Here is a 17170-nt window from a genome sequence, read left to right on the forward strand (position 1 = left end):
TTGCTGGGAATACTGGCTGACATGGATCCTCCTAATCACTGGGATTTGTTGATGCAGCCTCTGTGCCCGCGGCTCCCTGGGGAGCCCCGTGGAACATGGTGCAGCTCCTGTGGACTCTCTGAGTAGAGCCCAGGGCTTGGGGGATAGGATAGGAAGGGATGCTACTACAGTTGGCTTAGCTCTCAGGAGGCTGGGGAGGTTGGGGCCGGGGTGGGCAGGTAGGAGATCGTCGTGGCTTTACTTTCCTCCTCTCTAGAAGGAGTGTGTACTCACTAATGTCCTCCTATGGCCACGGCCTTCCAGAGGGGTCAAAGGCCAGAGTTCACAGCCAGGGAGTCAGGTCTCACCATGTGCACCCCCAGATGAGGGCCTCCACCGTCAGGTTGGCCACCACCCCTGCCCCTACCTCCCCAGGAAGGGAGGAGGCAGCTGATATGTAGAAAGAAGCCCAGATTCATCCCGCCTTGGCCAATGGCTTGCCCTGTAGCCACAGCCACTCAGGGCTCTTCCCTAAGCCTTGGCTTCAGCTTTTGCCTTGACTTCTAAAAAAGATCAGATGACTGGGGAGGGGGATGCCAGGAGGGCACTTCACGGCAGTGACTGAGGTACAGCAGGTGGGCATTCTGCAAGCAGGTTCCCTCGCCCTCACATTCCTTTCCCAGGACCGCCACCCCCACCCAACCCAGGGCTGATTCCCATGTGCCCTCTCACCTCTCCCCCTCCCCACCCCCATGACTGAGCATTACAACTCACCCAGGAATGGAATTTCCATTTCAAATCTGGAAAAGAGGGAAGTAGATGGGCCGGCTCCAGGTCTCCAGGCCTCACCCAGGACTCAGCTGATTGTAGCTCTTGGAATTACTCCCCTCCTGCACTCCTTCTCCCCCTCCCCCACCATGAATTTTCACAGTATTCATAACTGCAGGGGTATCTCAGAGAGGCAAACTTCTCTTTCCTCTGCACGTTCTCCTGAAGCCATCAAGACAGCCAACGGCACAGTGCTGTCTCCAGGGGGTCACCCAGGCCCTGCAGACCCAGCACACAGTGACCGCCTCACCACCCCCAACCTGCCTCTAACATCCCTCAAGGCCCTTTAATCACCATTCCCTCGGCCCTGCCCTGGCCAGGTCTCATCTCTCCCCTGGATGGGGAATCCTCTGGCCTCCCTGCAGTGGCCTTGCCCCACCAAGCCAAGCTCTCACCTGCAGCCAGAGTGAGCTTTTGAGCAGGCAAATGGCTAGGATCCGGCTCCCCCAGCCTCACCACTCCAGAGTTTGCTGTCCCTTCATCTGGCTAACACCTCCGGATGTTATCTCTGCCGGGGAGCCTCTCCCAAGCCTCAGGTTTGGTTAGAGGGCTCCCAGCGTTCCTCATTCTTCCTGGGCAGCCTGTGTGAGCACCACTGACATGCCCGTCTCCCCCATGGGACTACTCGAGTTATTCCCACATCCCCAGGGCAGCACGGGGAGGCGGCCCTGGGGGCTTCCTAGACTACACTTCTGAGAAAGTCCAGAAGTTCTGCTAACAGATGTGCTGCCCAACCTTGGGTAGTCTGGACGAGCTCCCAGAGACCAGACCCTCCCCACCCGCCCCACTTCCTGCCAGCGCTAATGGCATTACTTAGCATCAATTGATTTCTCCAAGCCACCTCCCAAAGCTGCTGATATCAGCCAAGTTCCAAAGAAACCCCAGCCCAGAGCCCCCATTGGCTCTGGGACAAGAGAAAGCTCTCACCTCTGAGTCTGATGTTTGAGGGCCCTCCTCAGCCCTGAGTCTTGTTTTCTGTCTGAATTCCTGGTCCCTGCCCTGAACTTGCACAGCCTCCTGTTTGCACAGGGAGGGGCCTTCCAGGAGTCAGGAGTGAGATGGAGTAATAGATTTGGGGACAGGCCCACACCTCCAGGGGCCTCTCTCTCCTGACATCCTGGGAACACACCTCACCCAATCCCCTGCTCCTTGTCCCTCCCATGACTGGCAGGCCCTCACTGCCCCCAGAGCCCGCTGCCCCTGGCCCCAAGCTTGCTCTCTTTCCTGAGTATGGAAAGAGGACTCCAGCTTGGTCTCCTTCAACTGACTTGCTGTGTGACCTTGGAGCCTTACTTCACCTGTCTGAGGAGTGGGGACTAGACAGAGTGACACAGAAAAGCCCAAGGCTGCAATAAGAAGGGATAAAACACTGATACATGTTACAACATGAATGAATCTTGAAAACAGGATGTTAAGTGAAAGAAGCTGGTCATAGAAGGTCGTGTGGGGGCTTGTGGGGCCCATGCTGAGCTTCGTACCTGCCTCAGCTCCTGATGACAACCGTCCAAAGCAGAGCTTGACTGACCTCTTTTACAGATGAGAAATATGGACCCCAGATGAATGGATGAAAAAACTGGGGTCCATCCAGACAATGGCGTATCACTCAGCAACAAGAAGAAATGAGCTATCAAGCCAGAAAAATACATGAAGGGACCTTAAAAGCATATTGCCAAGGGACAGAAGCCAATCTTAAAAGGCTACAAACTATATGATTTCAACTACATGACATTCTGGAAAAGGCAAAACTATGGAAGCAGTATAAAAAGATCAGTGGTTGCCAGGGGTTGGAGCACGGGATTTTTAGGGCAGTGAAATTATTCTGTATGATACTTAATGATGGATATCTGTTATTAAACATTTGTCAACCCCCCGAGAATATACAACACAGAGTGATCCCTACCATAGACTATGGACTTTAGTTAATAATATCATATCAATATTGGCTCATCAATTACAACAAATATACTCCCCTAACATAAGATGTTAATAAAAGGGAAAACCATGGGGTGGGGGAGGGAGATTATGTAGGAATTCTGTACTTTCCAATCAATTTTCCTAAAACCGTTATAAAAAATAGTCTATTAATTAACTATATATGTATTTAATTTAAACATCTATGTTGATTGATCAGTAGATAGCTAGATCAATGGATCTAGGCCTGAGAGATTAAGTGATTCACCCATGGCCAAACAGCTGTGGAAGAGAGAAGATATGAACCCAGGGCTGCCAATCCTAAAGACCAGTCTTTCCATGGCACCAGCCCCAAAGGGAGCGTCTGCCCATGTTTCTGCCGCCTTCCATGTCTATGCCTATGCCAGCCACAGCATTTGTCACTGCAAATTGCACCTCAAAGGGCCAAGTTCAATATTTTGGTTGGCACCAAAGAAGCAGGGGCGTGGAGTGTGGGACCAAGAACCCCAGGGAGGAAAAAGAAACCTGCCTCTCACTGACTCCTTCCGGGTTGAGGGAAGCACAGACCTGACCTCCTCCAACAACCTGCCAGGGCCCCAGGGAAGGAGGCAGGGCACACCTGTGGAGGGGGGACCACCTCGCCTTCTCCTTGGCCATGGCTGTCCTCACTGGGCCTCAACCCTAGCCTTGCCTTGGGGCTGGAGATGGGGGAACAGGGCTGGGTGACCTCCACAAGCCTCTGGCCTCAGCGTTCCCATTTGTATCACAGGAGGGTTTGAACAACATCAGATGATCTCCAAGGGCCTTTTTGGCACTCAGCTTCTAAAACCCTTTCACCACCAGCTCTCTCCTCATCCCCCAGAGATAAGCAGAGACGGGGTTGCTGGAAGGGATGGAAGGATAAATCCCACAGTCCTTGCCTGATCTGATGAGGAAGAGCCCCCTCCATTCCCAGGACCAGTGGCTGGAAGTCAGCAGCTTGCCACTGACTGGGGTAGTCGAGATGAGGACGAAAGCTGCAGGAAGGCCTGCGACAAGGTTAGAGGCTTGGTCACCCTGAGCCCCAGCCAGGGCTCTGCTGCTGCCCAGGTGCCTCCACATCTTTGACAGGGACCAAGGTGTAGGCAGTCATGGCCTGGATAACTCAGTGAGGAGCCCAAACTTCACTTAGGGTGAAACTCAAGGAATAAAAGGCACAGGGCCATGGGGACCCCTCCTCACAGTGCTCAGGGAACATGGCCCTGGAGCGAGACAAGGGCCTCCCTGTTGTCCTTTCCCACGGCCATGACTATCCCCTGTCCCCAAGCAGGTGTGCCTGTGAAACCACCGTAGCTCTGGGCTCCTCTGCCCATCCTCAAGGCCTGGAAAACTCCTACTCATCTCAGCTCAGCAGCCCCTCCCCCAGGAACCCAGCCCTGCCTAGGTCAAGGTCCCTTCTGGATCCACAACTTCTATGCTTCCTCTGGTCCCAGCTCTGATCACTGCAGGGCGGCTTCCTGGAGAGGGTGGATATCAACAGAATTCAGAAATAAAGGAGGATCTGTAGCACAACAGGGAAGAAGGGGCTCTAGGTAAGGGGACAACAGAGGGAAAGCCTGGTGGCAGGGAGGGGTGGGCAGGGCCTCTCCCAGGGCTGAGGGCTCCAGCAGCAAGTTAATCCCCATGTGGGTTCTGTCTGGTGGTGACAGTGGGGTCTGCTGCCAACAGTAGCCTCCCAGCCCTCTGAGGACCCAGGGGCAACAGGGCACCCCCCAGGCAGCTCGCCAGCTGGGCTGTTTCTCCAAACAACCAACCGAAGTCAAACCCACAAAACAAACCACTGGCCCCAGAGCTGGGGCTTGAGATGGGGGGACAGGGCTGATTCTGGGACTTCCCACTCTCCGGACCAGCCAATTCCAGACCCCACCCCACAACTCTCTGGCACAGCCTCCGAGCTTAGCTTATGAAGAATGTTCAGTCATTACATTCCCTGCTGCCTGGGCCTCATTAGATGGCTTAACCTGAGAGATGTGGGCTGCCACATCTCACTGTGTGGCCCTGGGCAAGTTATTCCACTTCTCTGGGCCTCAGAGAAAGCCCTAGATCCTAATGAAATTAGCAGAGAAGATAAGCAGGTGTAGGGCAGGAAGGAAGTCGGTCACTGAGGCAGCTGCCAGTGGGGAGAGGCTGGGGGAGGAGGTGCAGGAAGGGGCCTGGGGGGCCAGCAGCCCCCTGTCATGGCCACTCTTTCTTTAGGGAAAAGCTACTCAGTGGGCCAGGCTGGGACTCCAGCAGGAGCCATCAAAGAATCAATCATGCCGTAATTAGGGTCATTATTAATCTCTTTCCACTGTGGGGCCAGGGCCTCCTGTTTACCCAACACTTCTGTCCCAGAAGACTCCTGACTGCGCTTCCTCTCAGGGAAATTCCCAGTGGTGGGTTCTCTGGTTCTCTGGTCGCTCCTGGCTGCCCTCCTGCAGGAAGCACTCCCCGCTTCTCCTTCGGGAAGGGCTGGCTTCCTGGGAATCCCGGCCCCAGAACGATCTGTTCCACATCTAAGGCTTTTTAGCTCACTCAGTGAATGCTTCCCCTATGCACCAGGCACTGCTGGGACCCAAGAGGGATTCACAGAGAATGAGACATGGCCCTTCCTTTCAAGGAGAAGACCTCATCGCAGCAGCAGCAGCTATGATTATAACCATACGCACAGCGCTTTACAATATACAAAGAGCCTTCACACACATTTCCCATTGAAGCACGGCCTCAACTCCGCAGATGAGTACCAGATCCCCATTTTATGGATGAGAAAGTTGAAGTTGGTGGAGGGCAGGACTGGTCTGCTGAGCCGCACCCTAGGTTAAGGCCCTCGGGGGACAGACCTGCATGTTTGGGGCCATAGGCTGAATGGGGGCCAGGCTCAGGACCCTACCCAAGGCCTGTGGGTTCTTGGCACAGAAAGGACCTCTCCTTGAATCTCTCCCAGGTCAGGGCTATGAGCTTGGGCTGCAAAGTCACTGGGATGGACCCAGACACTCTCTAAACTTAGAACACCTCCTCCAAGATGCACACAGCCGTGGAGTCCAGTCGCAGCCCAACAGAGATCACAGAAACACCCCTGGATTTCAGACTATGAAAGTCATCAAGTGTCAGCACCAGGAAAGACCTGGAGCTATTCCATCCAGCCTCCCTTCCCTGCAGAAATTCGCCAAAGAGCCTCAAGTGGTGGTTCCCCACTACTGGCCTGCATGGGCTTGCAGACGCCTCATGACAGGCCCCTCCCTCCCTGAAGGGCTGAGTGGTTCCCTCTTTGAGCCAGGACAGTAGGAAGGCCCTTGGATGGGAGTGGCCCCAGCCACCTCCTCCCCCATCAGCACTGACAGGTTCTGCCTGGAGCAGGCAGAGTGAGCCAACGTCCCCAAGGCCTCAAGGGCTAGCCCAGGGGACTGACGAGGAGAGAGACTTTCACCAACCTCTTGCCCTCAGTGGACACCCTAGCCCCTCCCATGCACGCAGTGATCCAGTCACAGGGACCAGGCCGGCTTTTTCCAATGCCTCTCCCTGGGTTCCTGGGAAGGGGGAAGGGAGTGCGAACAGGAGGAGAAGGAGGAAGCGGAGTCTGGCAGAGACATGCACTGAGCAAACTTGTCTCTGCCCAGTTTTTGCCCCCTGAGGGAATGGAGAGCAATGATTTATTTTATTTATTCATGTAAAATAGCAGAGGTATTACACAAACAGGCTTCCCAAGCAGGCCCTGGGGATGGAAGGAGAAGGAAGTCCTACCATTTTCAGAATCTTTCTCTTCCTTCCCCTCACGCCTCCCTGTGTAGCCTCACCTGCCCCTGCCCACCTCACACCGCTGTGGTCTCAGCACACGGCGCCTCCCAGCCTTCCCTGCTCTGTGCCTTTGCTCGGGCTGGGCCCTCTGCCAGGAGAGCCCTCCCCCAACCCCAATCCAAATCCCACCCATCCCAACCAACACGCCCTGGGCAAAGCTCAGTCTGATCCCTGCACAGGAGCCCACTGCTTCCTCCCTTTGTGCTCACATCACCAAGCAGAGCTCTTGAGACATGATCACAGGCCTCTGTGCACCATAATTATCTGCTTCCGAAGCTGCCTTGCCCACCAGGTTGAGGCGAGGATTTCTGATCCACTCAGCCACGCTTTTCTAAAGAGCCACAGTATCTGTGACCCTACACCAGGTGATGGGGACACAAGATACCCCAGGCCCCGTCCCTGCTAAAGGAACCACTGTACAGGGGGACCTGTGTCCCTGCACTGGGCCAGCATCAAGAAGGCACCCATTTATATGTCAGTCAGAAAAGCTGGTTAAACGTGCAAAGGAAGAAGGAACCCGTTGGAGCCTCTTAAGCCATCCAACTGCTGAGCCACTTCTGAGCCTGGTCCCAATTCTGCCTCTGAATAATAATTAGCTTTTTCCCTATTTACAGAAAATTTTAAGTTACTAAAAAAAAGGCTCAATTAAGTATTTTCTCCCACAATTTTTTCTAAAGCCTCTGATACCTGTTTGCACATTTCTGTTCCAGGTCTAGTATAAGAGGACCTCAGATTTAGCACAGAATACTGATTTCCTCACTGTCATATGCATCTCTCTTCACCATGGTGCTCTATGGTGAGCAGCAAGCCCTCTACTTCCAGGCAAGTCTGAGAACCTGGGGCCTGATCTTTCCTCCCCCTGTTTCAAATTTCCTGGTTTCCTTTTGAGGGGAAAAAAAAAAAAAAATGACCTTGCTCGAATGCTGAAAGAGAAAGTCCCTAGGGTTGGTTGACCCAACACACCTTGAAGGTTCATGCCAAATCCATGATTCAAGGCCTCCAATTTCATCATTCACCATTCATTCCTTTGGTTGAAGCATCACTTTCTCTAGGATTCTCTCTTAAAATAAATATCTCCCCTGGAAATGGGAGCCCATTAAACCTTCAAATTAGAGGTCAAGGAAACTTAGTTTAATACTTGGCTTTAGAGAGGCAGTAAATCACAGGGGTTAGAAATGTACACCCAGCGCCAGCCTGCCAGGCTTGAAACCCAGCTCTACCATTTACTAACTGAGCAGGCTTCTCAATGCCTTTGTACCTCGGCCTCCTTGTCTATAAAGTAGAGCTAATACTAGGACCAACCTCACAGGCTGTTGTGAGGATTAAATGAGCTAAAATGTGTAAGATGCTTAGATAAGTACCTGGTCCCCTGGAGTAAGCAAGAGACGACTCAGAGTCTCCATTTTTTTTGTTTTCCCTTGCCTCTAACACCTTTCTCCCCGCCTCCTTCCTTGCTTTTTGTTTACCTGGAAGAAGGTACCAGTGGCTGTAAGCTGGGCTCCCAAGGGGGTCCTGTCCACGGAGGTGGTGATGTCACTTCACTGGGAGAGCTGAGGGGACAAACCCAGACAGATTACACATCAGTCCACCCCGCCTTCTCCCCTCCCACCCAACTCTCAGTGAACCCTCACCTTGTGCTCACCCTGTGCTGGGTATGGGGCCCAGGGATGGGTCACATCTAGTCCATTCCCTGGGGAAGCCGCCAAGCTGGTGGGTGAGCCCAGGAGACGTATGTGAACCAGTCGTGGGCCGTGAGACCCCACACAAGCAATCCTACCCTGACACACGCTGCCCACAAACCATCCCCAGCCCCAAACCCAGTACAACCTGCTCCTTGAACCACTCCTGCCCTCTCAGGACCCACAGAAATGTGATCCAAGGCCCAGCCACCCTGGGATGAAACCTGGGGCTGTGCCTGGCTCCTGGGCGACAGAGGCCCTTTTGTGCTACCCAGGGACCTGCTTCTCTGGAGGCAGATGCCAAACCAGCTGTCTTCTCAAGCAGCCACTGAGGGAGGGCCGATGGGCTGGAGGCGGGATCTGGGGCACCACAATTATGTGGCTGACTTCTGACTCACGCACTGCCTCCCCATCACCAGGTCGTACAGCCAGCAGGGCAGCCCCCCTGCCCAGGAACTGGGAGGAGAGATGGTACTGACAGGCCCTGGGGAGAAGAGGAGAGTGGAAGGGGGCTCCAGGTCAGCACTGCAGGCTTTGGAGTATCGATGCTGCCACGTTGCCCACTAGGGGACACTGAGGCTGGCAGGGCCAGGGGCCTACCTATGTCACCCAGAGAGTCAGAGTCAGAGCCAGGGTGAGACCCAGGCCTCCTGGTGCCTGGCATACCCAGGGAAGCACTGGTTCAGGCCTAGTGCCCAGCCCAATCCCATGTCAACAGAATTCTCTTCAACCTGATGGGGCCCTGGAGCCACACACCAGCAAGAAATATAGCCAAGTCTCAGCCCTGGACGGGAGGGGCACAGAGCTGGGCTCAGAGACAGCTTGAAAATGACATTCAGCTGCAGAGAGATGGACTCCTGGGAGGCCCCCAGCCCTGCCCTCCACCTCCAGGCCGCAGGTTTCTCACTGAGCCCTGAATGCACTGCACTTTACAGTTTAGAAAACACACTTATTTCCTTTATCTCCCACAACGATCCTAAGGCTTAAGTGACAGAGGGAAAATAAACAGAGCAGGGCTTCTCAAACTTTAACGTGCAAACAAATCACCTGAAGATCTTGTTAAAAGACAGTCCAAATCAGCATGTCTAGGCTGGAGTCTGAGATTCTACACTTCTGAGAAGCTCCTGTGTGATGCTGATGCTGCAGGTCCAGGGACCACAATTTGAGGAGCAAGAACACAGCTGTTAACAGCATGGGCGCTGGGGTCAAACTGCCTGAGTTAGAATCTTGGCTCTTACTGTGTGACCATGGGTAAGTGACTTAACCTCTCTGTGCGTCAATCTCTACATATAAAACAATAATCATCATAATAAAATATACCCCATAGGGTTGATGTGAGGATTGAATTATGTAAAATGCTTAAAATGATGATTATTATTTCAAAATTTTTAAAATGGAGGCTCTGAGAGGTGGACACACTCAGCAAGGCACTGGAGCAACAATTCAAACACAAATCACTTAATGTAAATCCTGCAGTAACAATTTGCCACAACATGTGCCAGCCAGCAAGCCCTCCCTGCATTAGACAGACATGGATATTGGGGCCTGGAGAGGGGCCAGGACTGACAAGGTCACCAGAAAGTCAGTGTCAAAAATTCAAGTCCATGACTCCCAGCCTAGTGCTCTTTCCATCACACTTTACTGTCCTGAAAGGAAGAGAAAGTGTCACAAGTTCTCTCTGGGGGTGGGGTCGGGGTCGGGGGTTCCAGCCCTGCTGTCAGCACCTCCTGCCCCTCCCCCCACAGTCTGGGCCAGGAGAACAGTCTAGCATCTTCCTTCCATCACCCATTTAATTCCAGTCAGTGGCACTCGGTCTTAGGGTCACCCAGCTGGGGTGGCAAGCAGGGGATGCAGCCCAGACCTGTCTCCACCCCCTCACTGGCTTCCCAGCAGGGGGCCATTGGGGACCAGTGAGTCACTTGAAGGAAGCGCTTGGCCACAAACAGGAAGTAGCTCTTCAAACAGAACCCCCCTCCTCCAAGGATCTCCCCAGGGCAGGTGGCCTAGATGGCAGAGTCTGATGAAGGAAGGGAAGCTGACTGAGACAGAGCAACACTTATTCAGATTTTACAGAAAACTCAAACGCAGCACCCATCCTCTGCACTGTGAAACCTGGCCAGGGGACTTCTCTGCTGTGTGATCTTAGGTACATCAATGTCCCTCTCTGAGCCTCAATTCCCTCATCTGTAGACTCATGGGACTGCACTACAAGACTGCTATGGCCTTTTGTTCTACAATGAAATAAAGGATTCGGGGATGTGAATCCAGATTTAAATAGATGAACAAAAACATATATGAGAGAAATGAATGAGTGAATGCCAATACCTAGATTTAAGCTCCAGCTGTAGCATAAGCACCATCACTTATTTATTGTTTGCTGTAGGACAGAGATCTCATTGGCAAGAAGACACCCCCTGAATCACACTTAGGCACAGGGAAGAAGGCCATGCCCTGAGCCCCACACACCACAAACGTTATATATTCCATAGGTATATTACAGAACATACAGAACTTCAGTCACACACCATCCTTGGGACCCACAAGGCTAATCTGCTCCCCTAACGTTGCTCAGGTCCCAGGTCCCAAAGAAATTCCTTTTCTTGGGCTTGAAGAACAAATGGTGACTCTGTCCAGATGAAAGTCTGCGGGTTGCACAGTTGCTGATGGGGGTGAGGGGTTGGGGGATCTGGGACACTACTCGGGGCAGGGGCCGGGAGAGGCAGACAGAGGGAACTAAGTGGCAAGAATGTTTAGAGGGGCAGACAAATTAAACTTGTCAAATCCTTTCAGAGAGCAATGTGCAACAGCTTCTTGCATAACAAAGTATCCGTTTCCCAGTAATGCTGAGCATCCTTTTTTTTTTCTTTTTGGCTTTTCTCCCTGTTCCAATTTGTGGTTCTAAAAGTACTTGTGAATTAGTGTGGTATTCACAATAAATGCACAAGGCAGCTGAGGAACATCTTACAGTCTTTAACAATTGATGTTACTCAAATCAATGTGACATGGAATGTGATACTAACCCTTCACACTGACAGCTAGATGAACATTAAACACTGAAACTGCGAATAGTTTCATTTTTACAAAATCTTCAAAAATTTGAATTACTATTTTGTGTCTATTTAAATAATTTTATTTGAAAATCAGATATTTGTTATTTATGATGTGTATAGTTTTAAATTCCTAGATAATTTCAAGGAATAAAACCAACTTTTGAAAATAGAAATTTTCTTTTTATGTTTAATTTACATTTTTGATGGAAATATATTCAAATTCTATGCACTTTAAATACAACTGCATTTTGTTTCGGATCCTTCAGACTATTATCATCAATACAGAATTTTCAAATGATGTGGAAATCTTGGTTATAACAATTATAGTGTCCTTGCTAAAATGAAGATAATAAAATACATCTTATGAAATAAATAACAATGTATGAAATATGTCTTATTATTCATCCAAACATCACCAGCCCACCAACACAACACCCAGATGTGCAATAATAACTACATTCATTCTTCCTTGATATTTTGCCACTTTGAGTCGTACAAAACCATAAGTTTAAAGAGGGAGGGTATAGCTTAGTGGTAGAGTGCTCGCTTAGCATATACAAGGTCCAATCCCCAGTACCTCCATTAAAATAAATAACCCTAGTCCCCCCCCACCAAAAAACATAACTTTACATGTATATCTCAATTTACGTTATGAAGTTTTATTTATCAAAGTGGGAAAATGAAACTATCTTATTTAATAGTTTCTTGGTCTTTTTCATAACCTTCAAATATCTGACAAACACATATGGGTCTCTATTCGTATTTCTGTCCTGAGCTCTGCAAATCTGGGGCCAGACCTGCCTGTCCAGCACCTGCACACCAGCTCTCATTTTTGTGGGACCCAGGCTGTCTGTGCTGGTCGCTTCTCCTCGCTGAGGCTCAGCGGGGCAGCCAGTCACCCTGTCTTCCTGAATCTGCCTTTTAGAAAGTGCCCTATACATGAGAGGTCCTCATGCTTAGATCAGAGTCTTATTTCCAGAGCTGACATGAATGTCCTCAAGGGCAGTGACCATGACCTGACTGCCATCTCCCACAAACCTGGCTCTCCTTAAAGTCTCTTACATTCCAGCAGCATCTGCGAAGGGCCCTGGGTGGACCTCTGGTACACCAGGCTGATAGCCTCCTGGCCAGGCTAGCGCCAACTAGCTCAGGCTGAGCGTGGCCCACACAACTGGTTTTCTCTTCCTCTGCACCCCAACTTGGTCCACCTCTACTCATGCCCTCCTCTTGCCCCCTTACTCTGGGCCTACCAGTCACAGTGACCCTCTTCGGGCTAAAGCCACCAGCATGCAACTTCAGCCCCCTGACATCTGGGCTGACAAATCACATTCCCTGCCTGCCACCCTTCCTATCATTTTCCACAAAGGGCATCTCTGGGCCTTTCCAGAGGGCAGGAACCAGGTTCTGGAGGGGCTCAAGGTAGGGGTGTTGAGGAGAGGGCAGGAGACTGAGAGCAGGGAGACCTGGGTTCTGGGCCTGGCCTGGCCACTGAAAGGCAGGTCGGCCCCCTCTTTAGGCTCGGGGTCTTCATTTGTCAGGTGGGGATACTATAGCCAGCCCAGACTGCCTGTGTGATGAATGGAGATCCCAGTGAGCAGGATCTGATGGGGCTTTGTAAACTGTAAAGTACTGAACCACGTGATGGGGCCTAACCTCATCTTACCTGTTCTTCCTACTCAGTCTGGCACATGTAGAGTCTGTATACTAAGACACTGTCCATCATTTATGGAGGGCTGGCCACAGCCCTCTACAAGGCCAAGATTCCCAGTCCGTTCTCTCACTTAATCCTCTTAGCCTCCCATTCCAAGTACGTTCTACAGATGGCAAAACCAAGGCTCAAGGGGGTTTGGGTGCCGTGCTCAAGGGCACAGCTAAGCAAGTGGCAGAGTCAGGATTCATACACTGTCTGTCTCCCAAGCCAGTCTAGACAACATAAAGCCAGTCACCAACACGTATTTCCTGAGCTCTCCTGTGTGCCAACAGAGCCCTGAGGCCATGGGACAGACCTGCTGGAGGAGCCCACAGTCCACAGTACAGACAGACGTATGGAGAGTGCATGTGAACAAAGGTATCCTGCCTGGGGAGGGGCACGAGAGAGCCTTGTTGGTGGATCAAAGCTGCCTTGCCTCCCAGCCTAGCCCACCATAGGCAGCAACAGATACTCAGGAGTGGAGCAAACTTGTTTCCCCTGTACCCACCACTCAGCCAGCACCCGCGTGCCTGCCCCTGGGAAGGGCAGGGCCCTAGACAATTCAGACGACCTCCTCCTCCTCCAGGACCACCACACTATGTCCACCTCTACCCTGGGGTCTGTGGGTTCCCCAGGCCTTAGGATAGGGTGCAGCCTTGCAGCAGACTAGACAGTAAGCCTGGCAAAAGTAGGATCCTGTCCATCTGAGCACAGAACCCCTACACAGTAGGTGTTTAATAAACTGTGGTCAGAGAACTAATGACTAAATAGCAGTGACTGACCACTGTGATGCCCAGCTCAGTTCCTTGTGACCACTAGGCAGTTAGCTCAGGTTTCCAATCAGACTAGGGCTGGTGGGGGCCGGAGCAGAGCTGATAAAGGGTAAGGTGCTCAGATAAGCAGCCATGGTGGGGGCAGGGCAGTGGGACCCAGCCCCCTTACCTCCACCCTTTTGCTATGTGATCAGGAGCAAATCACTTCACCTCTCTGGTATGAGTCAAGCAGGGATTAAGATCACATTGAAATCATCTGATTTTAGATGGGTGCATATGAAACTTTGGTCAGAAACATGCGGCACAGAGGCTCAGAGAGGGCAGGTGACTTGGCCAAGGTCACACAGCAGGTGATAAACTCTAGACTAGAACCCAGGCCTGTCTCACTCTGTGGGGCTAGACTCCTAGAGGCCAGATTAGGGTGACATCCTTTGTGATATCACAGGTGCCAGAAAGGGTTTGGGACAAGTTCATCAGGCTCATATCACCAGTTAAAGCCATCATCATCAGAGTCCTCAAGAAGCACAGTTTGTTTATTAGTTCCTGGGACACACTGACCAACACGAGTTTCATAAGCGATCCCTGAGCACTTTCTATGGAAAAAGCCCAGTAGACAGAGTTGGGTAGGCTGGGCTGGGCAGAAAAACCAAATTCAGTTCAGTTGGGGATGGGCCCCTGGGACCTCAGTTTCTTCCATGGTGCTCACTGCCTCCATGGTCCTGACCAAACCTCTGCCCATAGCCCTGTGCTATCCCCTGATCTTCACTGATCCCCTCTGGGAGGTGTAGGCAGGGCTGGAGGCAGGGTGGCATGGAGGCAGACTTCCCCAGAAGGGGCTATCAGGGCATCAGACCCTGGGCAGGGCTGGAGAGACTATCCAAAGCCAAGTGGTGGGAGAGAACCCCAAGGGCTGGGGCCAGGGGAGCTCTGAGAAATTCTGCCTCTGGAAGCTTAGAGACAGTGAGCCAGTGCCTGGGGTCGGGGGGACAGTGAGGGCACAGGGCAGCTCTCAGAAGGTCCTGCCTGCTGCTGACCACACAATTCTGGGCACCCATTCTGCACCCCCTTTATAACAGGTGAGAAGAGCTGACACTTACTGGTGCTTCCTCTGAATCAGGTTCTGCATAATTGGCATCCCATTTGCTCATCACATGAAATCCAAACACAAATCCTCAGGAGAGGCCTCTGTTCTTTCCACCCACCCCTGGGATCCCTTTGCCATTCAGGGTCAGACCAGGTTGTACCTTCCCACCCAGCCTCCCAACAGCCAACATCTGTGAAGGCATGTGGACAGACTGCCCTCAGGCTGCCTGAATCCCTTTACCAGTGACCCTCAGGCAAGGTCTAAGTTTCCCAGCATTCTTGCCCCTGGCAGCCAGCTCTAGGGACTCAGCCAGGTTCCCCTCCCAGAGCTTGGCTTGAAGTCACTCTTGCTTCTCCTTCTCTTTTCTTGGTTCTACTTTCCCTATTCCCTTAGGTTTTGTTTTGTTTTTAAACTTCCTAATAAATCCCTCTCAAACAAATCCTTGTCTCTCAGGGTCTGCTTTTTAGACCCTCCAACCTCAGACAGCCATGACATAGATGCTGTTAATCTTCCCATTTCAGAGATGAGGAAACTGAGGCTCAGAGACTCAGACTTGTCAAAGATGCCCCATGTGGCAAGCCACAGAACAGGGACTTGAATTGAGGTCAACTCCATGCAAAGCCTGAGCACTGACCCCTTCGGTCCACTGCCAGCACAATCTGAGCCTGTTTACATCCCAAACGCTGTCCCCTCCAGGCCATCTGAGTTAATTTTTCCTCTTTTTTCCTACTGGAAGGAAAGCAGGAGAATCTGTAGATGATCCAAGGAGGATGACTAAGTCCTCAGATTCCTCTCGTTGGCTCAGATCCTGTTTTGGTCAATCCTTGCGAATCAGGGCGGGTCTGACATTCTGGGAATGCAGGGAGTCTTCAAACCAACTTCATGAAAACAAGTTGTAAAAGCCCTGGCCCCCACTCAAAGAGGCCTGCTGAGGAGCTTGGCTCCATGGAGCAGGGCTGAACAGGTTCACCGGTAGGGAACGCACAGCAGGAAAGACTAAGGCTAGACCCAGAAGAAGAACTTCCCGATAATTGGGAGCTGGCCCAGGGATGGGATTGCCCTCTTTGGAGGCAGAAGAATCGATGTTCTGACATTCCCAGGCCTTACTTGTTTGAAGTGTCTAAGAAGCCACTTTGGTGAGCACTGAAGACACAAACCACGGAGACCAACTCTGCCCAGCCCTGCGCTTCAACTGCTGACCTGGAACCTGGTTTATGAGGATGCTGAGTTTGTGGGGCTTCTGCCTCCTAGGAGGTCAAAAGTCTCAGGACCCCCAATCCTCCCCACACCGAGCATGGATGGAGGCCCTGGAGCCTGGCAAAGCTCAGATCTGCCATCTGGTCACCTCCTCTGCCCCTGCCCTCTGCATCCATCCCTCCAGGAAGAGCTCCCCTTGGGCACCCTCCTGGCACTGCAGCAACCACAGCAGGTGTTTATAAAAGTGCATCTCCCTCCTGCAGCTCCTGGCTCCTGCCAGACAGCAATAAACCAGCCCAAGTCTCATCCAGTTCATCCCCCTCCACCCCTTTCCAGCTAGCACTCCCTTCTCTTATTCTCATCCAAATTTCTGAAAGAGTTGTCAACACTCAGCGCTCCACTTCTGATACAGGAAAATTGGGCGTAAGAGGATCGCCATGCCCTAGGTCTCGGTTGAGTCCCTGGGACATACCCCGCCAAGTGAGGGTCCTTGGCTTCAGAGTACAGGCCGTCTCAGAAAGCAAGAGAAAGGCCATGAGGTGCGGGGTCGGGCGCTTAGTTTAAAGTAAAAGGGAATGAGAGGCCGCAGGGTTGCTGGTTTTTGAGGGCTTGGTAGCTTCATACGCTAACAAGTGGGAGGATTATTCCAACTACTTTGGGGCAGTGGTTGGGATTCCCAGGAAATGGGCCACCACCCACTTTCTGACCATTTATGGTTAGCCTCAGAATGTGTAATTCACCATGCTAATACATTACAATGAGCGTCTAATAAAGCCCAAGGTCTACTAGGAGTCAAATCTCCCGCCATCTTGGGCCTCAGGGTCTATTGGGAATTGAATTCTCCACCATCTTGGTGCTAATTGTTGTGTCATTCTTTTAATGATTGTGCCCTGCCCTCTTCCTTCCAGTCTCACTTCCTCCTTCCAACCTGTTGCTAAACCCACCGCCCTCTGCTCCCACCAAGTTCAAGCACACCCTCCATGTGAGGAAGCTCCCTGGACAGTCCTCAGTCCTTCCTGACACCGTGACCCTCACTCACCCTGCTTCTGGAAATGTCCTCCTTCTCTAGCTTCCTGGACACCAGTGGTTCTGGTTTCCCTCCTCTCTCTCTGGCTGCCCCCACCCAGCCCTGAGCTGGCTCCTCCTCAGCCCAGGCCTTCGCTCTT

General features: G+C 51.9%; 1 protein-coding gene across 5 annotated transcripts in view; it reads right to left on the reverse strand.

Moving 5' to 3' along the window:
• GDPD5 (glycerophosphodiester phosphodiesterase domain containing 5) overlaps positions 1-17170 on the reverse strand; it is an 82924-nt gene that overhangs the window by 41070 nt on the left and 24684 nt on the right. For 3 of the 5 annotated variants that reach the window (XM_032489407.1, XM_032489404.1, XM_032489409.1), the window contains exon 2: positions 7998-8081. The exons of 1 other annotated variant lie outside the window; for it this stretch is intronic. The gene's annotated coding sequence lies outside the window, so the exon portion shown is untranslated. Of the gene's footprint in view, positions 1-7997; positions 8082-17043; positions 17065-17170 lie in introns of those variants that run through there. One more of the 5 variants, XM_032489405.1, reaches the window with a different exon arrangement.

Source organism: Camelus ferus, chromosome 10, assembly GCF_009834535.1.
Source record: "Camelus ferus isolate YT-003-E chromosome 10, BCGSAC_Cfer_1.0, whole genome shotgun sequence".
Classification (NCBI taxonomy): Eukaryota; Metazoa; Chordata; class Mammalia; order Artiodactyla; family Camelidae; genus Camelus; species Camelus ferus.